We start from the raw sequence: 27,832 nt of genomic DNA on the forward strand, positions 1-27,832 counted from the left end.
TCCCCAGCAAATAACGTCAAAGGAGAAAAATATTCAAGAATTTCAACGCCCAATCCTTTTGTTCCCCAGGAGATAAAGCGGTTCAAGAGCCTTCTGACTACGTCTCAACTCCCTAAATACGCTTCGGCTGAAACAAACGCATATGGGCAAGCTCTTGTTGAAGGTGTATGGGCATATTAAGGGTCACACCGTCTTTTCTTAAAAATATTCGAGAAGTTGAATTTCATCGCCAAATCCTTTTGTTCCCCAGGAGATAAACCGGTTCAAGAGCCTTCTGACTACGTCTCAAGTCCCTAAATACGGCTCGGCTAAGACAAACGCATATGGGCAAGCCCTTGTTGAAGGTGTACGGGCATATTAAGGATCACACCACCTTTTCTTAAAAATATTTGAGAAGTTGAATTTCAACACCCAATCCTTTTGTTTCCAGGAGATAAACCAGTTCAAGAGCCTTCTGACTACATCTCAACTCCCTAAATACGACTTGGCTGAGACAAATGCATATGGGTAAGCTCTTGTTGAAGGTGTACGGGCACATTAAAGGTTACACCGCCCTCCTTAAACAAGTAATGCCAATGAAGGAACCTCATGTTGAGTTTTTCTCCCAGGCCCCGACGTTCTCCGTGTCCTCCTTCCCCCTCCGGTTTGCCATCTTCCCATTATACGTCCCTTCCTAGAGATTTGCTTTGAATACAAAATGCAGCGAGTCGGTAATGGCACCGTAGTGCAATGTTACATATTCCACATACTATTTGCTTTGCTAATAACTCCAGTTACTGCCTGAATTGTCCTAATTAGCAAAGTAAACTGTCTGCCCGGCCTGGATATCAGAACGCTCATGTACAGAGATTCTTCTGAGAAAGTACAGCCCACATATTCCCAGCCAGGAGATTAAATACCATGCATGCTGACCTGCCAAACAAGGAGCTGGCACAGGGGCACAAGCCATTGGCAGCAGCCATCTGGGTAGTAGTGTGTAGGTATGTGGGGCAGGTGGGATTTTTGCATTTAATTCGAATATAGCAAACAAAAGCCAGAAGGGAACACAGTTCAGCAGAAAAGCGGCTTGCATGTACCCGCTGCAGGGGAAATGCCGGCGTTCTGCATACATACAGCAAACGATGGCGAGGCTGCATTAGTCCTGATTACCCACACTTAGTTAACGCGTTCTTCTGACTCCCCGCAGCTTGGGAAGCGTAGCAGGCAGACAATATTTTCATTCACAGTTCAGTAGACTCCGATGAGCGGAGACCTCTGCAGTTTGCTACAATATGTACAGTAACCTGCATTCTCTGCCAACATTTTAACAATGTGAATCGTCTCGTGAATCGTGTGGAAACAACAAATACAAATGCTAAAATAAGACATTGAGCGCGCGGTGAAGGACGTTTCTCAAGCATCTGATGAAAATTCGCAGTAATTATGTAAGAAGTTCCGGCGTTTCAGGCTCAGCGTTGAATCCCTTCAAGCAAAAGGGAAAAAAAAAAAAGCTAAGATGTTATTAAAAGTGATATCGCCCTAGAATGTATTTCCATATATTGTACTTCATGTAAGTCAAATGGGGATGTTCATGAACTGAAAGACGTCGGTACGGATAAATGTCATTAAAGGGGATGTATTACCTAGATTTTTTTCCGGCTTGAAACCAGATAGTGAAACTTTTCCATTTTTCTAATCTGTGTCTAATTTAATTTTTTTCTAATTCCTTTTTTCTGTACGGGAAGACTATGCAGATGTCCATCACACCTGAGCTGCTGTCAATAGAATTCAGAGTTTGAATTCCAGCTGCCACATTGACATAGGAACCTGTCATTTGGAGATGGCTCGTTAGCTTCTATGGGAGAGTGATATGCAGCAAGGAGGAGGAGGTGACCATCATCTATTGTGGATGATGTGTTACCTATATACTTTTATTGTAATGCTGCCTGTGCTGATAATGAGACTGAATAAAGGCCCATTTACATGCTAAGATAATCTTTCAAATGACTGAAAGATTTCTCAATCTATTTTGTGTAAAGTGTTAATGGCCATTTGCATGTAAAAGGGCCTCCAGGAGCTGTTTGCAGAGCCCAGCGTGTGATTAATCACATGCCCAGCTGTATTTTTCTATTAGCTGCTGCCTGCAGATTACAATGTTATGTGCGGGATCCTGGGGAGCTAAAAGGCTGCGGTATATTGAGAGATACTTTATCTCTCACTAGCTGAACGATGGATTTTAACGATGCCCATGTTTATATGTAATGCTTATCGCTCATTTCCGATCGTTTAAATGACTCTTGAGCGATAATCGTTACGTGTAAATGGGCCTTTAGGCCGGGCTCACACGAGCGGGTCGGATTCTGTGTATAAGCCCTGCACACCTCCATTAACTGTACTGCAGATGACTGCGAAGGCTCGCAGGCAGTTATGCATATTCGTTCTTTTTGTTTATTTGCATTTCATGCACCGTCGCGGGTACCGGCAGCCCATATGCAATGTTAATTGCACATGGGCTTTGGGAGAGACGCCTCCATTGGCATCAATGGAGGCCGTCCACGCAGAATCTACGTCAAAGTAGAGTAGAGTATTCTAGAGATTTTGCTTCTGTTGGCGGAAAACACAATTTGTAGCCGAGAGTGTGAATGAGAAATCGAAAATGCATGCCTTGCAATGCCCACGTTTCACCGCCAATTGATTGCGGAATCCGCAGTACAAATCCGCCCCTGTGAGAATGGCTTAAGAGACAGCACTTCAATGTGTAGATCCATCACTGAATTAGTAGGTTGCTTCAGTACAGAATGCTTAGCTTGTGACGTTGCGCTTGATGCATAATGACCTGCAGTACTTTGTAGCACAGCTGCAGTTCTCTCTGCACAGATATCAACCAAACAGATCCATCTTTAAGCTGGGCTCACACTAATGTGCGCCGGCGCGCTACGCACATATCTCTCGTGTGCAAGGGTGCAGCAAGTACATAATAAGATGCTTACTTGCTGCATACCGCCAATCCCCATACACTATCTTGGCGTGCATGCGTGCACAATATGCCAAGATGGCGCATGCCACGATTTTTTTTTGTGTGTGTAATAGGTAGCCCAGTACAAATCAATGCACTATTGACATTGTGTGTTGTACGCAAGAAAATCGCGTGAGACTAGCCCTAAATTGACAAAGTCCCAGCAGAGAGCCTTTGGCGCAGCTGTCAGTGAAGATAGAATATGGGATGTATACCTTTAACGGCAATATATTTTCGGCTTGAAGAAGGATCCTGTGCGATTTAGAAATGCGTTGAGATTAAAGGTATACAACATTCAGTATGCTGTCTCCCCAGATCGTCTCTCACAGCAGAGCCGATCACTCTCCACTTCCCTGCTGGAACTTTGCCAATGATAATGAGATGTCTGCTGAAAAGTTTTCTCTACAGAACAGAAAGTATCAGACTTTTATTAAGCTTAGTGGTCAGTGTGAAAACTGCAGGACTTCAGGATTATTTTTAAACCTAGATCATGACATGGATAATTAAAAAAAAAACACAAAAAACGACTAAAACTGCTTATGTCTAAAGGAAATCTATGAACAGAATAAGGAAGAGAAAGTATATAATACCGCATGCTCAAGGGAAAACGTAGGGATGGGAGCTGTAGACGTCAACCATTAAGGTAGCTTTACATGGGACGGTTATTGCCTAAATTATTGCTGGAAACAGCAAATTCAGGCTGAAATCGTCCTGTGAACACATGGCCACCAACAGGGAACTGCGCGAGAAATCGCTCACCAGTCTGAATTGCTTGGTTTTTAGCAGAATTTTAGTTCTTTTTAAAGAAGTGACTCTCAGGCCTTGTAAATAGGAACAGCAATGTTTCAAACTGTTGTCCTTCTTCAGGCTTAGTAGCCATAGAAATAGTTGCAAGCAGCTACTTATTAAAATTGGAGGAGTCCAGTGACTCTTATGAAAAATGAACCGACGGGGATAATTGTAATTTACCATTGTGGAATAGTAGAAACCCATGGGTTTCTTCCTTTCAATTCATTTAGTAACTTTTTCTATTGCTATATTAGCCTGAAGAAGGTCCAAAATTTTCCTACAACCTATACAAATTGCACCTTTGAAACCCTAATGAAATTACTGTATCAAAGTGTAACCATTTTTACTTGCATCTAATATCAAGACCATAGTACCGAGCAGATGTGATTTGGAATGTTTCAAGGCCAGGGATCAATACTTGGGGCCATCTTTAGTATGGTATGGGGAAGGAGTCAAAACGTAACTGTGTCACATTTAAATGTTGCAGTTGAGGACTTTTCCATCCGCGTTTACACTATGCATTACAGGGGGAAATCCACTGCAGTTCTGCAACACTGTGTGCATTGGTAAATCCATAGCTTTCTCCAGTTTCTTCTGCTACATGTGAATAGGGATTTATATTGCACAATTCATTCCGCAGATTTTCTTTGGCGCAGTTTGCTTTCAAATCTGTAGCAGTTCTGCCCTATAGCCTTGACAAGCAGAAGAGATAAGGAGCATTTTACTTGCATTAAAGACGTTATCTGAGACTGATACTGATGACCTATCCTTAGAACAGGTCGTGAATATCCGAAGGGTAAGGGACGGGTCTAACTCCTGACACCTTTGTCGATCAGCTGGTTGAAGGGTCGATCCCTTCCGCAGCCTGTGATGCCACCTTTGACAGTCATGTGGCTCATTCAAGTAACCGGAATTGAGCCACAATACCAGACACCACTGCTACATAAGTGCCGCAGCCCCTTAACCCTTTCCAATCCAATTTGTATCCTGGTTTTCCTAAGGGACTTACTCTTTTTCTGCTGTTATACAACGGCGCTATATGCTGGCTAAAGCCAGTACTGCATGAGGTGACACATTGGATAGGCTCCGACAGCAGAGAGGCTGGCAATATACAGTAAGAGAACCCCGACGGATGTCTTCCAACATCAGAGCTGTACAGCTTTAAATCATAATGTCTTTAGACGTCAGACAGTGGACTGGAGAGGGTTAAAATAGCTGAATGTGGGGGTTTCCAGAATCAAGCCCCATCGATCTGCAATTGGTGACTTATCCTAGGGAAGGTTAAAAGAAAAAGAAAAAACCTTAATACCTTTTTAAAAGGGGTTTCCTACTCCATTTTTTCCAATCGTTCCAATAGCCTCCCACCCAAAGTTAACAATCCCATAAAGCAGTTTTTTCACCTTTGTTTTGCCTACATGCACCTCCATTTCCAGTGACCATGTCACTTCCAGTTCTGCCTCTTGGGGTCATCATCCATCATGTTGGCCATGCATATGCTCAGAGTGTCCTCCAACTGCTGGAGAAAATAGTGCATGCGCAGCACCCAGTTTGTATTGTGCATGCACAGATGCCACTCTGGAGAGTGCATGTGTGTTGACGCCAATGCAGCCAGAGCTCCTACACATACAGTCAGCAGAGAAAATCTGGTAGCAGAGTAGCACAAAGAGAAGACGACTCAATGAAACACTGGTTGAGCAAGTGCGCTGACACTCCATACACTTATAATGGGACTGTTGAGATAGCTAATGGACAAATGATCGGGTATTTCCATTAGCCCCACTGAAATGAATGGAGTGCCAACCGGCATGCTTGGCCAGTGCTCCGTTCATTCTGACGTTACTGCGGGAGGAGAAGCAACCCCTGCAGTGACAGGCAGAGGGGGGCACGGGACTCCCGTTCTTGAGATCAGTGGGTGGGTCTCAGTAATCAGCAAGTTATTCCCTATTCTGTGGATAGGGGATAACTTCTGATCTTGCTACAAAATCCTTTAAGGAAAGACAGGGCAGTTCTCGAAAATTCTTCCACACCTTATGTGACCCTGCCAAATTCCATCGTAAATTGTCACAAATGTTATGTGTTGTGACACTTCCCAATGCGGGAGATACTTCAAAGAGTGTTCATCCTGTTCTTCTTGGTTCATATAGAGAATGACAGAACTAGAGGGATGCAGCAGAGAGACTGGAAAAAAGCAACGAGCCGATGTCACACTGCAGAACCGTGCAAAGTTACAAGGAAATCTAGGTGGCATCTCTAAGTGCATTGCAAAGACTACCAGTAATGTTTGTCACCAAAGTTCCAGAGCGGGCGACTAGTCTACAAGACTTTACATGATAGGATAACTATAATAGGACTACAACGTCTATTTCTCATTACTGCTACCAAACATGTATCGTTAATATCGAAAGGTCTAGAGGAAATTTCCAAGAGACCTTCTAAGGTCATTTGATATTTGAGGTCGTAAGCGGCAGACATCCTACCACCTTTCCATCCGAAAGCTCAGCAGTCAGCTGGCGAGATCTTGTTAACTCAGTGATCAAGAAATATTACTTCTAAACTCCGGAACTTGTGCCTGCCAAAATGTGACTGGATCAGTGACATTAATGTGAAGCAGCAGAGCCACTGTGCAGCGCAGCCAGAGGCACTTTATAATATGTCCTGCCTAGTTATAAACAGGCAGAGAGCTTCCGCCTATGGAAGGGCCAACGATCAAAAGTCTCGGCACAGCACACATATTCCTTCCACCTTTCTCACCAACACCTCCCATACTAAACCAAGAGAGAAAACCCATCGCTGCGAGAGGAAATAAGACTTGTGTCCTCTATGCCAAACCAACAGACCAGAGAAAATAAATACATCCTACTCCAGGAACACAGAAGTAATGAATACAAGGTCCGATCATTAACGCCATCCTACAGAATATGTATGCTACATACCCCTGGGCGCTTCAACTTAAAAGAGCATTAATACATCTCATCTAAAGCTGTATCTACCCGCATTAATGCAATATACCCCGGGCTTCTCGAGAGCAAATCCCTTCTTATAAGCAAAGATTGGGAAAAGCAATTTGACGTAATGAAACCAATCCCATAGCCATCTCTGCCTTCACTCCCACTGCTACTAAGATAATCATTATTAGCTTGGCTGGGATATTGTTATCTGTTAAAGGTTAAGATAACTATACGCAGGCAAATCACAGCGGGCCGAGCGCTCCGATCAGGTCACACGTCAATGGCAAATCACAGCGCGCCGAGCGCTCCGATCAGGTCACACGTCAATGGCAAATCACAGCGGGCCGAGCGCTCTGATCAGGCCACACGTCAATGGCAAATCACAGTGGGCCGAGCGCTCCGATCAGGTCACACGTCAATGGCAAATCATAGCGGGCCGAGCGCTCCGATCAGGTCACACGTCAATGGCAAATCACAGCGGGCCAAGCGCTCCGATCAGGTCACACATCAATGGCAAATCACAGCGGGCCGAGCGCTCCGATCAGGTCACACGTCAATGGCAAATCACAGCGGGCTAAGCGCTCCGATCAGGACACACGTCAATGGCAAATCACAGCGGGCCGAGCGCTCCGATCGGGTCACACGTCAATGGCAAATCACAGCGGGCCGAGCGCTCCGATCAGGTCACACATCAATGGCAAATCACAGCAGGCCGAGCGCTCCGATCAGGTCACAAGTCAATGGCAAATCACAGCGGGCCGAGCGCTCCGATCAGGTCACACGTCAATGGGATCGTTTATAAGATATGGCTCATTTTAATGCTATGCAGAGAAATCTGCAACATGTTTATCAAAACAATCAACAATATGATGCATATGTTACAATATTGTAACTTTGTAGCCCCATCCAGTCTGGGGTGGAGATGGGACTGTGATTTTTCTTAACTCCTATTTGACCCTCTTAAAGGGGTGTTGGGTCGTAGAAAGTGCAATACACAAGATACCCAACACATATTTGAACCATTGAGACTTGTCTGAAGTGCCCACAGTAGTGGCCCCCAATAGTAATTGTCCACCTTTGTGGCCCAGTAGTAATCGTGACCCTCATGGTTCCCATAGTGGTCCCAGTATTAACAGTGACCCCCTTATGACCCCAGCAGTAACAGTGACCAAGTTAGTGGTCCCAGTGCTAATTGGGACCCCCCCATAGTGGTCCAAGTATAAATAGTGTCCCCCTTAGTGAACCTCTGGCCAGGCAGCAACCGGACACCATGAAGCATTTAACTCATTCCAACTGTAGATCTCATCTGGTTGCCACTGCTAAAAAATGAACACTGGCCTCTATTACCTGCCAGGCCAGTGGCCAGTCGGGTACCAGCCCCTCTTAGTTGCTGCAGACTGTCGCCTGAGGCGACAGGCTCAGGTTGCCTCATGATAGGGATGCCCTACTATGGTACCAAGATAGACTTTTATCACCTATCAATAGCATATGTGAATGTCAATTCTGAGTGGTGGGATCTTACTGCTGTGACTCCCACAATCCTGAGTCTGGGTCCAATGCCCCCCTCTTCTATCACCATGCGCATACTTCACCCATCCGCAGTTAGGTCAGATTGCATGCAGCCGTAGCCGAACATACGCAGTTACTGCTCCATTCATTTCAGTGGAGCTGACGCTTTTACTAGCTATCTCCATCAATCCCATTGAAAATGAATGAAAAGGCATCACGTATCTGCAGCGATCACGCCATTAAATCTCCTTTTCCCTGTGGCGGGTGCATCAAGCCCACAGTAAAGAGAAAGGGGGATACAGGACCTCGATTCTCTGGACATCAGCACTGAGAGCTCCAACTGATCAGACTTTTAGCACCTATGCTATGGATAGATGGTAAAGTCTATCCTGGTGCATCTCCTTTAAAACACTAAAAAAAGATTCCTCTAGGAAAAACGCCACACTAGTCCATGGGTTGTGTCTGGTATTGCAGATCATCTTTACGGAAGCACATGGGAACGAGGTGCAATACCAGACACAACCTGTGCACATATGGGGTGCTGTTTTTGGGAGAAAGCAGCCAAGTTTTTCTAATTTTGGATCACACAAATTAGATCTAATGCCCTTACATCAAGGCTTACAAGACAACAGAGGAGCCCCCCTTCCATATCCCCTTATTCCTCAAAAAAACAGGCATCATCCTTCTTATGAACAGCACCCCATGAAACCCTGGCAGCATTATCCCTGGCACCTGTTACGATCAATAACCAAACAACTAATTAACAGGGCTCTGCCAAGATGCACAACTCTTTGGAGAATGCAAGGCTCATGGCAATCAGCTGATCACCCGGATTCCCACTCTCAACACCCCCAGCTTCACTTGCCGGGAAAACCTATTGACCTGCAACTAACATCTGGCAGCAACGTATTGCCAAATGGTGCAAATGTTGACATGGATTTTTGTGCCGATTTACTATGGGCTATTCTGCTCTGGAAAATCCGTAGCAAATCCGCCAGACATAAAAATACCGTCATAAAAGGAAATGGTCAGGATTCACACCGACAGACTCCCCTATTAAAAACAGCTCTTTTAGAAAAACACAACAGTGTTTCGGAAAAACCATTTACAGGACGGATCGCAGAAAGCTACGCTGCGATTGTCCGCTATGGGCAACAAAGAGACTTTTTGTAGGCAGCATTCATAAGAGCGTGGTACCAGGCTACTTTTTCGTGGCCCACCCTGCAGAAACGAGCTGGGAATGGAGAGAAGAATTACCCGAGAGAAGAGCTCCTCGACGCCTTCCCTCCCTCCACCCGACTCGGATTGCTTGTCCTGAAACATTTCCGGCAAGAACTATTATACTCTTCCAGCTCGAAATACCCGTCTTGTGCCGGGCGTTTACCGCGAGCGATTCCTTTAAGAAGTCTGTAGAAGTTTTATTTAACTGTATACACCCAAATCGGTAAATGCGACATTGTATACGAAGACACAGCTCAATGCCATCGTGTGAGACGCGGCCGGCCTTCTATAAACTCTCCAGTCTCTGCCTAATGGAGCACCGCAGTAACGCCGTCATGAACTCAGCCATCACAGGAGATAAAACTGAGACCACTGATCCCACAAGTGTGTTCTGAGCAGACACCACCTGCTTTCGCTCATCCCTGCGGTGTCTTTACTGTAGGGCTTAACATCTCGCCGTGATGGCAGCGACTCCTCTCGTAGCATTTCACGATTAATAAAGAAACAAGTAGCGCCGTACCTAGTGCCGCGTTATAGGGTCCCCACCGGTATCGCCCCAGCTCCTCCGTGCGTTCTCTCCTAATAGTATGCGAATGGAAGGGGCCGATACATTGGGGGAAAAAAAACATAGGCAATTCCAGCAGAGACAGGAGACTGCACTCCATTAGAGCGCGCGGGCTTGGCTTTTTATCACCTCTTGTTCACAGCTGAAAACATTTAGTATCATTTCCCCATTACAATAAAAACAATAGGCCCCTGCGGGATTCCACCGACTGTCAGCAGGACCCCCGTCCTTTGCTGGAAGCCCCCTGACTGAGTCTTCGCTGCAGACGAAGAAGAGTTAATACAGGCTTATCCCGCTCTGGTACTAAGGTATCAAATGTGAGGTGCCAGAAAAGCAAGCTGGAAGTTGTCATTCACCACAACTGGTGCAGTGGCATTCGTTTTACTCCTGGGTTATGGGCTGTAAATGCGTAGTAGATATTCGCATTGTGATCCCAGGCAGTAAACCCAGCAGGGTCTCATTAAGATTTCTTCATGAAGCATTCCACATCCCCAGTATTCACAAAATCCCATTCCAGTTAACAGCGTCTTCATCCTAAACTTACCCGTGTGCCGTAAAACTCTACATTTATTTTATTGCAATTGACTCCCTATTAAAATAGTTGGCGCTCTATCCATAATCAATTAGAAGGATTTGTCTTCAGTACACTCTTTGTCAAAAAAAAATCCAGCCCGTAGAAGAAGTTGACGCTATGCTGCAAACTCAGCATACGGTTACAACTCAGGCAGATATGCAAATGATTAGCGTTGTGGCGTGATTAGATGAAGGTCTTACCACCTGAGGCCCTAAAAAGCTCTCGGAGGCTCCTTGTGTATAGTGGCCTCTTCTTCCGCTTGTGTAGAGCGTGTTGATCGCTAGACGCCTCTACAACGCAAAGAAGAGTTTTCACCCCATCACCAGAGTCTGAGAGGGGCGCATTATAGTAATGCGAGAAGCTGGTTGGCCGCATAGACAAATTGCCGCCACCTGGGCCGTTCTGACCAGACTGTTAGTAGGTGTTCAGACCAGTGGATGCATGAGGACACACAAGGTGACCAGGCTCAGGATGCCCTCAACAGACCACCAGTAGAGAGGATCATCTGATCCTCCCGCAAGCATGAACAGTTCCAACTGTTTCATTGTCCGCCTTCCAGAGACTGATGGCACCATCGTTACAGGCTCCAGTGTCTATTGGAACAATTTCCAGACGCTTGGCCGAGGGACATTTGGCCTCTTGGCACCCATTATGTGAACAGCCTTTGATATCCAGCCACCGTCGCCTCCATTTGCAGTGGTGTTGCGAATGATGAAACTGGACTGCTACAGAGTGGAACCAGGTTGTCTCCAGTGATAAATCCAGGTTTAGTTTGGGCACTGATAATGGCCGTGTTCATGTGTGGAGACCTAGAGGTGAGCACCTCAATCCTGCCTTTGATGTGGAGTGGCACACTGCCTCCAATGGTCTGGGAGGCTATCACATACAACATTCGGTCCCCCCTAGTAGTGGTACGACGGACAATGACAGCTCAGCGAAATGTTCAGGACATCCTGCAGCCACATGTGTTCCTCTCATGGCGGCTTCCAAGAGGCATTTTCCAGCAGGATAATGCTCGGCCGCACACAGAAGGGGGTCCCAGGAATGTCCCCACAGCATAGTCACACTTCTGTGGCTGCCCAGTCGCCAGATTTATCACCAATAGAACAAGTATGGGTCGATCTAGGCCATTAAATATGACAGCCTATGAGTTTGCACGATCTAGAGGCTCATTTGTAGAAAATGGGGACAGAATACCATGCGGAACCTGTATGCCTCCATGCCTGCCCGTATCACACATTTTGTATCCAAGCTAGAGGTGGCCCAACAGGGCACCAGGGCCTCCATGCCGGCCCACATCACATCTTGTATCCAAGCTAGAGGCAGTACAACAGGGCACTAGAGCCTCCATGCCCGCCCATATGACATCTTGTATCCAAGCTAGAGGCGGTACAACAGGGCACTAGAGCCTCCATGCCTGACCGTATCACATCTTGTATCCAAGCTAGGGGCGGTACAACAGGGTACTAGAGCCTCCATGCCCACACCGTATCACATCTTGTATCCAAGCTAGGGGCGGTACAACAGGGTACTAGAGCCTCCCTTGAAGTGTTCAGTTTTCCGCAATACATTCTCCTTTTGCTCTGATATCACTTACTTATATCAAAGTTACAATCATAGATACAAAGACTCATTGGATTCCGACAACTCCTTCTAGGGGAGGGATTTTTTTTACAAGAGTGAATATATAATAGTCAGAAACCAATTATTACTGGAAACCCCTAATGTTTCCTGACCTCTCCGATAACAACGGACCAGCGCTGATCAATACTTCTTCTTGCGGTAAGTTACATAATACAGCTGCAGGATAACTGAAGGAAATGAGGCATTGTGGTAGACAGAGCTGCAGCAAGAGGTGCCCGCCTATACCTCACTTGCCCCGCACAAGTCCGATCTGAGGGATATGCTTTAAATGACAGTAATAGGGTGTTATCACTGAGGTAAAGGGGCTTTATGGAGAGAAATGGGCACTATAGTCTATAAAGAATAGGCACGAGGTCCGAGGAGCATGGAGCATCTCATCTAATGCTATATAGAGTGGCACAATGAATGGAATAAAGCCTCATGTACATATCAAAGCCAGCAACACAGAGTCCCTAAGATTCAGTATTACAGAGCTGTAGGCACTCTATGTGCCAGTGCATGGCGCTATACTCTCCCTTAGGCCTCCTTCCCACGAACGGATTTCCGCCGCGTAATTCGCGGTGAAAATCCGCTGCGTTGCCCGCTGCTATTAGGTTCTATTGAACCTAATAGCTCAGGGCACACGGTGCGGAATTCCACCGCTGAATTCCGCACCGTGAAATCTCCCGTCCTCACCCGCAGCATGCTCTAGTTGCCGCGGGTGTACGCGCGGACGGCTTCCATTGCAGTCAATGGAAGCTGTCCGTTCACGCTATCTCCCACTGTAGCACAGCGGAAGATAGCGTGAAAACGCTTCCCCGCCTACCGCCGCCGCGTCACATGACATGGCGGCGGCGGTGGGCGGGGAAGCGTCATGCGGGAGCGGGAACGCCGGATCCGCTGGTAAGTATGGGGTCTCTGGGGGGGCGCCGTGACGGGCTTCGCCGCAGAATATTCCGCGGCGGAGCCCGTCACGGCCGTGTGCAGCCGGCCTTAGAAGCAGCACTTGTAGGAAAGAATACCAGCATGAATAAAATGAGGGTTATGGAGGTGCAGTAATGGACCCATAGCTTCACTTACCAGCAAATAAAGACCTTGTGTGACGTTTGACCAGTCCAGGCCCCCTGTGTCTAATGGCCCTTTAATATGAGACAACAGTTGGGTAAATGACTGCAAGGGCGCTGACGTCACCTCTAAGGTTTTGGCGCCCATGCAGAGCATTTAGACAGGCAGACTTCATAGCTGAATTGCTGGCTTCTCACTCAGCGCTTCACCTTCTACTTGATGGGGGCAGAATTTGGTTTTAAGCAACATGAATTGATGACCCCTTCAGAACGTGTCAATACCGCCATCTAATTCATGGCAACTACAATAAACTATATTGTCCGCATGGGCCGATACCTGCAGAACAATTTTCCCGCATAGTAGCATCTACACCGTGATGATGAATTGCTGCGGTTCTACAGTCAAAGGAGGTCCAACATGCTACTAGATGGGGGTCTCTAATAAAGTCACCAGTGTCTCTGCAACTTTAGGGTGAAAATTGTCAACCCTGTCATTCTTTGTTACCCATTCATCATACAGTCCACCTTTCATTTTTGGTGTCACAAAATTATAGTTAGGATTGCTCTACTTTTTGGGTTTGTTAGGAGCGCTGGGAGAGATGCATTTCTTGGATTGCCACTTGTGTTATTGTGTACTAGCTCACACTAGATGTGCGACCCCCCCCCCCCCCCCCCCCCTGTCCTCAACCAGAATGATGCCCGGAAAAATCATTTCTGCGCTCCCTATTTAGACGAAGAGATGATTTCAAGTATGACAAAGGAACAAGTCCAAGCAAGGAAGCCCTGGGATTCCAACAGTTATTACTTCCACGTTCCACCCTACAAGAAGTATAATTACCGCTTATCAGATCGGAAACATTTTTAAGCAGGTCACATGATGTTGTTCGCATCCTGCCAGGAACTCCCACATATACACGGATGTCACATTATCCAAGCACTTCACAATGTAACCCAGTAGCCAGAATCTAGGAAATGCCATGAAGATACAGGCTGGGCATGCAACATGCATTTGGGTTCTGTTAGTTTCTATAGAAATGAACATTTCTAAAAGAATCCCTAGAATCCCGGTGGTTATTACAGATACAGTATCCCTCCTTCCGTGCCCAGGTGCTTTCTATTAGAGTATAATACTGTCCATATACGAGGCTGCTGCAAATAGAATCATAGACTGGTAGAGTTGAAAGGGACCTCCAGGGTCATCAGGTCCAACCCCCTAGTCAATACAGGATCACTAAATCATCCCAGACAGATATTTATCCAGCCTTTGATTGAACACTTCCATTGAAGGAGAACTCACCACCTCCCGTGGTAACCTGTTACACTCATTGATCCCCGTCACTGTCTAATATCTAATTTGTGTCTCCTCCCTTTCAGTTTCATCCCATTGCTTCTAGTCTTTCCTTGTGCAAATGAGAATAGGGCTGATCCCTCTGCAGTGTGACCGCCCCTCATATATTTGTAGACAGCTATTAAGTCTCCTTTCAGCCTTCTTTACTGCAAGCTAAACATTCCCAGATCCTTTAACCGTTCCTCCTAGGACATGATTTGCAGACCGCTCACCATTTTGGTAACTCTTCTCTGAACTTGCTCCAGTTTGTCTATGTCTTTTTTAAAGTGGGGTGCCTAGAAGTGGACACAGTATTCCAGATGAGGTCTGACTAAGGAAGAGTAGAAGACTAGATCTAGACTCTATGCTTCTTTTACTACATCCCAGAATTGTGTTTGCCTTTTTGGCTGTTGCATCACATTGTGGACTCATGTTCAGTCTATGATCTATTAGTATACCCAAGTCTTCTTCACATGTGCTGCTGCTTAGCCCAATTCCTCCCGTTCTGTATGTGCTTCTTTCATTTTTCTTGCCCAGATGGAAGTTGCACATGGTAAATGCGCAGCATTTACAGCCACAGCAAAGTGCATGAGACTTCAGTAAGGGGTACTTAGTCCAATAGTTGCCCAAGTAAAAGAACTTCTAGAACGATTGTGGGCAACTATCCTCCCATGTAAACCCTGAACCCAACAGGCACGGAGCAAGAATGCTCACTTGTTGGAGTCGCTTGGTTTTCAGCTCACCTAAAAACCAAGCGATTACTTGCCCAAGTAAACAGGCAGCCACCCATCTAAGAACGACTGCCTGTTTACTTTGAAAGTAGACAAGTGGTCATAAAGAGATCTCCGACACACTCTGCCTCCATTCAGTGAACGGATATTACTCATGTGTGAAAATGCAGGAGTGATAATTGCTGGGAAGGCCGTTGGGTGCTAAAGCGCACTCCAGTCATCCTGCGTAAAAGTATCCTAAATCTTATCCACCCGCTGCAGATCCTAACATGTACGATGCAAAGGCAAAAATCTGAACAGTGTTTGTGGAATGCAACCTTCGGTAAAAGTGCACCATTTAGTGTTACTTTTACTGTTGCGCATCTTCCGCAGACTTGTGCCAGACCAGTCCTATGTAGCCATGCCCCCAAAATGGCAAAGTAAAAGATGATCACCTGTAAATAGAAATTCTCTCCTGATGCTAAAAATTCTATGCGTTTCTGCGACAACTAATATGACCACCACAACTGTTTTCACAATCACCACCCAGCTTTTCTAGAGTCCTGAATGGCAAAGCTGCCTAACAATGCAGTGGTACGGGAGTAACAGTCTACGAAACCTGTAATAAAAGGACAGCGCTGCTACTCCGCCATGAACCACTAGCGCTGTGATTGGATGATGAGACTACGAAGTCACATGACGTCATTGTGGACACCGTGGGAAAGATTTACTACAATAAATGCACCAGAATTTTCAATTCCCTTCAAACAACTGCCTTGCACCAGATTTAATAACTGCACCAGGTTTATAATTTGGCTCAGACCCTTTTTACGCCTCACTAGAAAGTTTAAAAAAGTGTTTAGAAGCATCTAGAAATAGGGATGAGACTTAGATGTTCCAAAACTGCGTAACTACTTTGGCATAAAATCCTGATCTGAAGTAAACCAACCAAGAGGGGGCGTAAAGAAGCGGAAAAAGTGTCAAACATGTCTAGCAAGTAGCAGCAAATGTATCAAACCGCGTAAGCCACTGTGATAACTTTGGCAGTTCTTCTGCCTGGTCCACATTTAAGCTGTATTTATCCGGGCAATTTTCCCACGCAAGTTCTGTCCGATTGTGAGAGGGCCAGGACTCGCTCGGGAAAAGAGCTCATTAATGGGTTAATACACGTGACAGATTTTTCTCTTCGACTGATAGTCTGAGATAGGAAAAAAAAATAAAATCACATATTAACCTATTTTCTATGTCAGGATAAAAAAAAAAAAAAAGAACCGCGCTCACACACCATCCGATTTGCATACAATGCTTATTGCAAACACTTTATTACTTGAACCTCATGCATTTTTTTTCAAAAGTGTGAAAAATGCACATAAATCTGGTGCAAATCTGGTGCAAATTGTGCATTCTTGTCTCAAAAATGCATCGGAATGTATAGGAAAAAAAATCGCTGTGGAATCGCAGGTGAAAGCCAATTTTTCATTGCCCTACATTGCACTGGCCCGTGTGCATACAGCCTAAAGGCAGTAACAGGAGGTCTTCCCCGATTTTGCTGACGTCTAGTGAATACACAGATTTGATGATGACTTATTTCTCAGACCGGGTTCCCATATGTCCAGCAATCCGGCTTTTTCTCTTCCGGCGTTAGAGTAAAACGCCAGAGGGCAAACTGATGCCAGAATTCATCCCATAACTGTGGGACAGCTGACGGCATCTGGCACATCAGTTGTGATGCCCGATGCCTCATTACACTGCGTAGAAGAATGTCGCATGCAGCGTTTTTCTAGATGCCAGATCAGCACAAAAAAGTGGACCAAAATGTAATCCGTTGTGCCGGCTCCAGCAGGTCGGCAGCAACTATTAAGATAGGAACCTGGCCTTACAAGTTTCTGTATTGGGGGAAATGTCTTCATCTTGAAACCCCTTAAAGTGACCCTTCAAGACTGGACCAACAGAGATGGTTGAACAACCTCTCAGCTGCACACTGTGCATTAGTAGGCATCATTAGCCCCATTTACACGCAACGGTTGTCGTTTGAACGACTTAATGACTTTTTTGCTTTCAAATGTTGAGCGTTTACATGTAAAGATAATCGCTTGAAATCCTCACCATTTCCCTCATTAGCTATGTAAACGCTGTATATGTTGTTGCTTAGGGGAGCGTGTGTATATGCGAAGAATCTCTAGTCGGGGGGGGGGGGGGGGGGGTTTAATTAAGCGAAGAAAACCCATTGTCTACTGCCGCATGAGTCCCCCCTTCCCTCAAGTTCTTTGAAAGACTGGACAAATTCGGTTTAAACTAACGACAAGCGAATGAACTAATGACAATAAATAGTGAATAAATAGCGCACGATAGCTTTGTGTTTACATGTAACGATTGTCGCTCACCTTTGCTCGTTTGAAGGAATATTGAGTGATAATCGTTGCACGTAAATGAGCCTTAAGAAAGATAGTTTACCTGCTTTGATTGAACAGTGCTGCCCACACGAGCAGTGCTGACCGCACGAGCAGTGCTGCCCGCACGAGCAGTGCTGACCGCACGAGCAGTGCTGACCAGTCAGGTTAGCATGCACTGTCTTAGACTATGGATAGATACTATGCATAATGTACATCAGGTAGCCAGAGAAGCGGTGCGGCCACCTTCGTCTCTCCAGCCCCGGAGGGTCGGTTTAACAATTCATTTTTGCATCCATTCCTAATGCTAGAGTCTTTTATGAGGCTTGTCTATAGCAATGCGCATCACGATCCAGGTGAATCTGCCCATCCACACGTGTACTACAGAGGCCCGTTCTGTAGCGAGGATGCTCTACGTGTGATTTTCCATCTCCCTCGCCTTCTTTGACAATCACCGGGCTTGCCAGCTTTTACAAAGGTTGGACAGGAAAGGGTTTAGCGCAGAGTCCGGCACAATGCAAACTCATTAAACGCGCAGAGCAATAGGAAGTAGAGGATCCAGCTGACAGTCATTTGGCTCCAGTGTTAATGGGAGGCTGGCAGCGTCCATGCAGAGACCGAGCAAGAGGAAAAACACAAAAGGAGCCGGAATGAAATGTGCCCAGCGCCTCTCTCCACTTAACAAGCAATCTTCACTATTCATAACGAGGAATGTCTCTGAGACGGGGGTCACTCAATAACAGCACAAAACCCGCAGCCTCTCACTGCACCAGCACAAGAGAGATGTGAGCGACATCAAGAAGAAAGCCTTAAAATCTACCACAGTAATGGCTGGATAATAGACAGAAACAAGAAGAGCACTGTATGCCGGAGCAATGGGCACAAGATCATCCCAAGATTCCTGGGTAAAAAGTCCTATTTCCCATCAAAGCACCAAATCTCCAGATCCCTAATGCACAAATGATTACTAGATGTGCGGCCAAGAAGCAGAACCTCATTATATGGGAAAGCATCGGGGTCACGCACAAAGATCAGTGGTAGAGAAGTGGCCACGCTCACAATTAGAGCAGAAGCAGAGCGTCCACGGCCATTACATATAGGCAGATAGCACATAAGAACACGTGTAGGGTCGCTTCATGCTAGCGATGGTCTGTCTTCGTCTAGCTGTTCCGTTGTGGGAGCTGCTAAGCGGACCAGATTTTCCAAGGGTCAAAGCGGGACAGAGGGGTGGAGCTTATCACGACGTATGATTTTACCTCCGTCGTTATAAGAAGTACAGCGCCGTTTCAAGAAAAGGCAGGGAGCAGATTCCGCAGCATGTCAGCATTAAAAAAAAAAGTCAAAATCTGTACCCCTGGTGTGGATTTTGATTGGAAATCAGCCGCGTATGTGCAGCTGATTTCATACCATGTGGCGCTCCCCCTTACCTTCTCCATTGGCTTCCCGTTGTCAGCGCTCCTCAGCTAACGGTTCCCAGCGGCCTGTAGTGGCCTCACCTGACCAAGTCGCTGGGAACTGAAAGCTGGGGAGCGCTGACTGCGGGAAGCCTACAGAGGTGGCGAAGGGGACCTTCCCATAGTATGAAATCAGCTGCGAATATGTGGCTGATTTCCAGTCAAAATCTGCACTAATGGTACGTACTTTGACTGTTTTTTTGATGCCGAATTTGGGGTGAAAATGTCAGCAGCATTTTTGCCATGTATAAACATACCCCAAGTCAGTATAAGGTACACTGCCACATGCCGAATAGCCTCAGTAGTAATAGTGCTTCCCTATACCAGCCCCAGCAATAATAGTGTCCCCCTACAGTAGCTCCAGTAGTAATAGTGATCCCCACAGTAGCCCCAACAATGATAGTGACCCTCCATAGTAGCCCCAGCAATAAAAGTGACCCTCCATAGAAGCCCCAGAAATAATAGTGACATAGTGACCCCCCCCCCTTCCCCACAGTAGCCCCAGCAATAATAGTGACATACATACCCCTTCCTGGTCTTCACAGCACCACTGCTCCTCTCAGTGCTGCTGACAGCGTCAGTGTGTGCACCCGCAGCAGCGTCTCCTCCCTTTTCCTCTCTTGCGGAGCCAAAGAGGAGAAGTGATGGGAGGAGGGGATGAAGATCCTGGATGCACACACTGCCGTTAGTGTGTGCATTTGGCTGCAGCGCTGCATAGTGATTACCGGCTGAGGAGAGGGTAATCACTATAATGGTGATCTGACATCCCGAAAGCAGGACAAAAATGGGACGAATGGCTGTCCTGCTGGGGTCTCGGCAGAAAGCGGGACACAGGGTGCCAAAGCGGGACTTTTCTGCCTAAATCAGGACATCTGGTCACCTTATGCTAAGCAGAAAGAAATTAGAAATGGGGAAAAAAAGAAAGCGAATTGATAGCTTTGCGTTTGCTTCCATTGACAGCAATGTTAAAAACCGGAAATGTCGCAATCTTGGTTCAGTTTTTGAGCTGTAAACAAAAATGATGCATTCCACACTTTGGCTTCAGCTGACGGAACAGCTAGATGGAAACAAAAACCGCTAGTGTCAACTTAGCCTCAACAGGTATGGCAACCATACAGCACTGTGTGGCTAGGCAACTCACACAAAATGGCACAGATGGAGCGCACTATATTTATGAATACGTCTAGTGGTGATCATAGGCATTAGATGCATATTAGCCGAACCCGCCGATATCAGCAGGTATATTGGACCTCCGGACTCCTCCCAGATGGCTGACATCAAGGCAAACAAGGAAGCTGAACTCCAACTGCTCTATACTTTTGTTCTGGAGGAGTTCAGCTGCTGCCGGAGGAGTCTGACAGTGGCTTTCTCTCCTCACTTTATTCTCAACACCTGCAAGTATGCAAGTGTATGGGGGTGTCAGAAGACCACTAAATAATGAGTATGGCCAGTCTAAAGCTGTGTCCATGTAGAGTGCTAGTCTTACTATCAAACCCGTGACTGAGGGGCCAATAAGGGTTCGTTCACATCTGTGTTCACTATTTCTGCTTGAATTCCATCTGGTTGTTCCACTTTGGACCAGAAAATGTAAATCAAATGGAAATAAATGGGGGAAAAAAATCTGAAACCATTATTTTATTGGGTTTTCAAAATAAGGAAGGGTCTCCATTGGATTGATTCAGTTCCGTTATGGTTACGTTCTTTTTTTTTTTTTGTTCCAAGAACGAAACAGCCGGATGGAATTCAAGTGGAAATGGCAAACGCAAAAGTGCTGCAAATTCTTCAAATGGGATGAAATCCACGTCGAAATCTGCAGAAAGGCAGCTATGCCTTTAGTACCACACTGGAGCACTGCAACATTGACCATGCGATCTGCTTCCAGTGCCGTCCATACTGACAGGGGGTGCTGGAAATCAGCGGGTATCCAAGCGGCAAACCCGTTCATCATCTATTGATGACCTATCCTGCGCATCGATAGAAAAGAATGCCCCAAAATCCACCATTTTAAATTTATTTTTGGGGGCATGACTCAAAAAATGAAAACTTTTCTACATGATCTTGTGTGTCTTGCCGAGATTTGTAGTCTGTACGGATCTAAGAAGCTACAAACCGCCTTGTTCTTCAGCACTATAGGGCGGCATACAGTCAGGTAACGGAAAATGCAGCCGAAATGGAAAAAAAAAATTGTAATTCGCCACTTCTCAATAAGCAGGTTGAGTAGATCCCCTGAGGCCCACTACACGGCGCACTAAAAGGTGTGTATTGTGAAGACACCAGGATGGAGTTTCAGTCCATAAAATAATGTGAGCCGTGAATCGAATTGCAGAACATAAGCAGCGCAATGGAGTGCACATTGTCTGCCCGTGCCAACAGCAGTGGGCAGTAACTAAAAAGAATAAACTGTACTTACGTTCTAAATTAACAAGTATTGCTAATGATGTATACTGAAAATGCATTGTGATTTGGCATCCCTGGTGAAATAGTCAGTCTGGCAGACATTTAGCAGCTGCGGCTCAATGCTAGAATTGAGGAATGGACTAATAAGGCAGCGCACATGTCAGAGGTATTAAACATTTGTATTGATATACTATAATTATAAAATAAATGAAAGGAACTCTACCCTGAAATTACACCGACCGCACCAACTCTGAGAGGGGGCCTTGATTAAATCTGCCTTGTAACACCCGGTATGATTGACATGGTTCAGAACATTGGGAAGCCGTATATTGATGGCCACCTCCGTAACGCCAGGGAATTTTTGATGCAGACTTTTTAAAAGGTTACGATTCCTAAATCTGTCTAAAAAATTCACTTTACTCAAACCGCACCTTTTTCTAGACTTTTAAAAAGTGGAGTGAGAGGCGTAATAGCACTTCTTTTTAATCCATAGCAAGTGTGCCAAAAAACTGCAACTTACACCAGAATTCTAGTGCAATACTAGTAATACAGGAGTACCAATACTCCCAATGAGAGATGAGGTCTTGTAGACCTGTGGGGCGCTGACCAATCACAGCAAAGTCAGATATATGCTATGGATAATTGAGACTTGGGTAGAGTTGGCCATTCACGCCTGTTGGATTCAGAAGCGGTTTTAAGAAGTTAATGAGAAGATGATGATGGTATGGGTGGCATCCAGATTATCTCCTAAATCTGTTGAGGGCCACAGCACCATGGGACCAATTTTACTAAAACACTGCACCAGTTTTCTGCCACCATTTCTGCCAGAAGCTTGTCTTGCGGGACATGCTGTGCACCACATGGTGAGTTTTAGACTAATTTTTCCTGTATCTGAAAAAGGAGGTGCGGATAGGGGATAACAGGGTAGGCGATAACTTGCTGATCGATGGGGATTTCACCACTGAGACACCCCCCTTCCTTCCTGAAATCTCTGGGACAGGACTCCCATGTCCCGCTTTGACTGTCAGTGGCAAGACCCCCACAGAGCAGCGAGATATCCCCTATCCTGTGGATAGAGGATGCACTGCAGGTTATCCCCTACCTAAATGCTGTGGATAGGAAATAACTTACAGTGTTAGTACAACCCCTTTAGTGACCTACCTTGAGGATCTGTCATTGAGCTGTCTGCTGGGCCACTAACAGTGTGTACGGAGGAGAAAGAAGGCAAGTCTGTACACATTGTAGTGGCCCGGGTTGGTAATTCAAGCACAGCTCCTACTGGAATTCAACTGGAACACTGCCTGCATTACCCACCTGCACACCGACAGCGGCCCAGTGATCAGTCAGAGTCTTGAGCGGTGGACCCCCCAGGTGAAGAACCCCATTTAAATGTCCAATCCTTTTGTTTTCATGGGAGATAAGCCTTCAGAACTATCTGCCAGTGGCTTAGTCCCGTATTCCCATTGAGAAAACATGCATGCTCGGTGAAGTAGAGCAAGCACGTATATTTGGGAGTCGGAGGCAATAACTTTTGGCCAAACAAGTGTGGTATACAGACACCATCAAGGCCAATTTTTCTCTACCACAACCCACGGCTCTACTTGCACATAATTGCAACATTTTGTTCTAACAGCAAGGACATTGGTCATCCTCAGAGACAATGTAGCTTTTTAGGACTCCCTCCTATTGAACAAACTTTAAATGTTGGCCAAATAACAGATACTTTGTGTGTGTCCGGGGACAATTACATTTCCTAAAATCTGTTTTTTTTACCTTTTCCCGTACAAGAACCAAAAGTGTTAACCAGAAAGAAGCAATAGCCGCTTCCCCATTTGCTCCTCAGGTGAAGTTTCTATATTCATTTTCGAGACAGATGGACAAGGTTAGGATACACACAGCCCTCCCTCTCCCGCCCTTCATTTTGTTCGGAGGGCTAAACACCATCTGTTGATAATCAGTCTCATGCAGTGGGCTGCACACAGAACTATTTAAGTGATCAGCTTGCACAGCAGAGCTGACAATCAAACTCTTGCGCAATGGAGAAGCACGTAGCGGTGCATTCACAATGATGCTCCAAGGCTTTTCCTATTGTCAAGGTGATAAATAAAATGGGCTTTTCACCATCTCCCCACCACCGCCTGCAGTTTAGTAGGTATAGAACGGAGCATGGCACCGCTCCTGCAGGTGGCATTTATTTACACACTTTCCCTGTACAGAATCGGGATCCATCTGAGTAAGACACATCGTGCTTATAACAAATTCTGTTTATAGACAGATTTGACATACGCGTTTCTCATTCAAGCTGACTCCAGAGGAGAAGGCAAGTGTGAGGGACAATAGGATTCATTCTATTATTCAACAAAAAAGTACCCTGCAAAGGAGATGTGCAAAATACACTCCCCAAAGGGCATCGCTTTTCAAGGTTTTGCATTGTACTGCATGTAAAATGATTTAACACGTTCCGCGTCTCTATGAGAATGTCGAAAACCATGAATTGAATGTTTTCTTGTTTATAATAATTTATTATATGTCTACTGGGGAGAGAACTGCGGGAGAAAAAAAAAATTGAGGTTTTCGAGCTATTTAAATATAACGTGTCATAGAGTATTAAGGAATGAGCATGTTAATCTTAAAGGGGTCTTCCAAACTTGGCCAATCACATGGCAATACCACTATGTCCCATGTGGCTGGGAGTATGGAAACAGCTGGATGGGGTGCACTACACCATTTCCGTAACTCCCATTCACGTCTAGGGGGGTTAAGGAGACAGCCCAACTGTTTCTGCACTCCGGCCATCACCGGCTACTGCTTGGCTACAAGCCTGGGTGGTCAGATCTTGCGATAGGTGCAAGTCCCAGAAGCAGGGATAACATCTATCTGGCTTTTACGGAATATACTTTGGCTATGCCATAAAAGTCCTACATGTGAAAACCTGTTTAATACAGCCAATTTATTAATTTTTTTACAAAAAGTTGGCAAATTTTTAAGAAAAGTGCTCAAATTTAGGTCACTCAAAAAAAGTTGACAAGTAATGATCCCATTTGGGAACATCGGCATGTAAAATGGTAAAGAGGGCAGACACATTAGATGAAATGTCAGCCAAAGTTGCCAATTTGGCTGGATCAGCCAACCAAATAATGTGTAGGGATAAGTATTCGTTGACATGACTATTGCCCAATGTGAAGTTGCCAACAGTCATCCGATAAACGAGCAAATACTTGTTTGCCAATCAATCTTATTTTTTTATGTGGCACCAAAAATTGTTTTCGGCAGGACATCTTCCCATATGAACAGAGGATATGGTGCCAAACATGATTAAACTGTATGGGAGATGAATGCTCATTTGAATGACTGTTCATCTCCTATACAGCCGTAAGCCTGAATATCGATTGGTGGTCATCATTGGGCTCAAACTGAGCTGCGTAAAAGGAGTTCTGCTCCCCTCTCCTCATTGAGGAACACATGGATATGGGGATGAGTTAAGAATTCGAGTGTCTGGGGGGGTCGGGAGGCATAGCTGTCAGTGATACGAGCATTTGGCCGGCAGCTATCCGTTGTGTATGGCCTTCTTTAGAAGACCAGATGCCTCAACACATTTGGCAATTACTTGATATTATGATTATTTTCCTTGCTAAATCTAGTATAATGTAGTTTATAAATATTCTGTGCTTGCTTTTATGGAAATAAGCTTCCCATGCATGTAAGAGAGAGCTGGTGCGTAAACACGGCCAATCTTAAACAGGACTTGTCATGCCCTCAGGTCAGCGGGGCCGGCTGCATAGCTTTGCAGCTGAGATCCCACTAACTATATAACAGCTTTTTTTGTTCCTACTCCCCCTAGCATTTTCCGTACTCAGTACTATTAAAATCAGCTCTCAGCACTTTGACTTGGGTTGGTGGTCTCAACCGCTCACTGTCAAGCAAATCTGGTCGTCATCCGTTGCCAGTGAACAGAGGAGAAGGACCAACTGCCAGATTCACTCATTACAAGGACTGGTGATGTAGGGCAAAAAAAGTACTAAAAGAGGCAGCAGGGTAGGAGCTGCAAAGCTATGCAGCTGGCCCTGCCGACCTTGGGTCAATGACAGGTTCTCTTTAAAGGGCAGAACTGCAGTATAAATTAAGGAGTAAAAAGCTACACAGAGAGCAGGAGCTTAAAAAAAACATTTTTTTTAAATAGTTTTAAGGAAGAAACAAAGATTTGCTAACAAAAAATAACAAATAGTCACCATATCTAACAAGACATTACGCCATATTAATCACTTTTTCTGACAGACTTGGATTTCTTTTCTAGACTTCCCGGCTGCCATCGAGCATTAAAATGGCTTTGAAGTAAAATAAACAAAACCAGGCATATAAAAGCCAAATGGATTACAATGATCCTCTGATCAGACCAGCGAGCTTTCCAAGAATAGGATGCAGAATTCTTACTGCCGACTCCTTATGGATTATTCCCAAGAAGAGAGTTCACAGAAATCCGCTGCTGAGTTGTAGCACATTCCTCTATACAAAACATATGATGGTGTTCCAGGAGAATGTTGTTACAGCAACTTCAAGCGGTTCCCGACATGATCCGGCAACTTCCTATTGCTACTGCATGTACAGAATTAAATGCTTAATACCATCTCCCTCCCCACCTTTGTGCCACATTCCTACCACATGGTTGGAAGCCTGTCGTATAAATAGCCCATATGTTGCTAGACACGTGACATCAACCTATAGCAAACGACAAAAGGCATTGAATGTTCATTGCGGTCCTACAGATTCTAGACTAGTACGGTCTTCAGGCTCATCTCCTGAAATGACATATTTGGGACACCACCATAATAAAAAACACAATAGAGCACGGCTCGACAAATCCTAAAAGTAAGGCAACCAACGAGCCTACAAATGTGCTGCCGGTGCCTAACTTTATTTAGTAATCTTCACGGAAGTCTTTAGGCCTGCATACAAAAAGTTGACAACTACGAGGATAACTGGCCCTGTAATGGCTTTGTTTCACAAGGTCCTACTAGGCTCATAGATGTCATCACTCCCACGAACCAAAGAGTAGAAGCATTGCAAATAATTCCTGCTTTGGTGGACTTGACATGACCAGGTATTACATAGTTGCCCATGTATTTGGAAGGGGTGGCTGCCACAGCTGTTATCATTGAGGATTAGAGAAGCTGAACCCTTAGAAAATCAGATGATAGTTGAGGCTTTCATTCGAGAGGCATGCCCACACTTCAAGGGGCATATTAAACAGTGCGAAGGGAAAACGTTATTTTGTAATATTGTGATGACTTATAATCTGATGATTTGTAAGCTCATAATGCATTTCCGAGTGCCCTCCTATCATAAGGACGCATACATTAATTTGTGACACACTGTTTTTGTAATCCTAGTAAGCTTCAATGGAGACTACCTGATGCACGGTGTGTATTAGTACACACTGGTAGTGTAAAGTGCCATTTAGACACAACGATTTTCGCTCAAAAGTCGCTCAAAAGCAGTCTTTTGAGCGATTATTGTTGTGTCTAAACGCACAGCCATTGTGCAGCTTTCATCAACAATTTGCTCATCGTTGAGTTCTTAGCGGGATACTGCTGATACTATTGTTTCAGTTGGTATCCCACTCGGAGAACACAGCAGAAGTACGCAGAAGACAGCGCTCCAGCTGTGTTCTGCATACCCCACTCAGAGCGCTCAGCTATATACCAACTGAGCACTCCGTGAACACAGCAGGAGTATGCAGAAGACAGCGCTCCAGCTGTGTTCTGCATACCCCACTCAGAGCGCTCAGCTATATACCAGCCGAGCACTCCATGAACACAGCAGCTATGTACAGAAGACAGCGCTCCAGCTGTGTTCTGCATACCCCACTCAGAGCGCTCAGCTATATACCAGCCGAGCACTCCGTGAACACAGCAGCTATGTACAGAAGACAGCGCTCCAGCTGTGTTCTGCATACCCCACTCAGAGCGCTCAGCTATATACCAGCCGAGCACTCCGTGAACACAGCAGCTATGTACAGAAGACAGTGCTCCAGCTGTCTTCTGTATACAGCGGGAGCCTTCATTTACACACTAATAAGCTCTTAAGTAGCTTACTAGCTACTTAAGAGCTTATGCAAAGTGAACACTCAAAGCTGTCACTCAAACCACCGTTTGAGCGAATTCTGAGCGATCATCTTGCCGTGTAAATGCACACAATGATTATCGCTCAATAGATTGCCTTCGAGGGAATTTTGAACGATAATCGTTGTGTCTAAATGAGCCTTAAGA

At 45.5% G+C, this 27,832-nt stretch overlaps 1 protein-coding gene across 4 annotated transcripts in view; it reads right to left on the reverse strand.

The window, feature by feature from the left end:
• The window catches only part of CADM1 (cell adhesion molecule 1), a 330,056-nt gene that overhangs the window by 152,632 nt on the left and 149,592 nt on the right, over nucleotides 1–27,832 (reverse strand). The gene's annotated exons all lie outside the window — the stretch shown is intronic.

Source organism: Eleutherodactylus coqui, chromosome 6 (genome assembly GCF_035609145.1).
Source record: "Eleutherodactylus coqui strain aEleCoq1 chromosome 6, aEleCoq1.hap1, whole genome shotgun sequence".
Taxonomy (NCBI): Eukaryota; Metazoa; Chordata; class Amphibia; order Anura; family Eleutherodactylidae; genus Eleutherodactylus; species Eleutherodactylus coqui.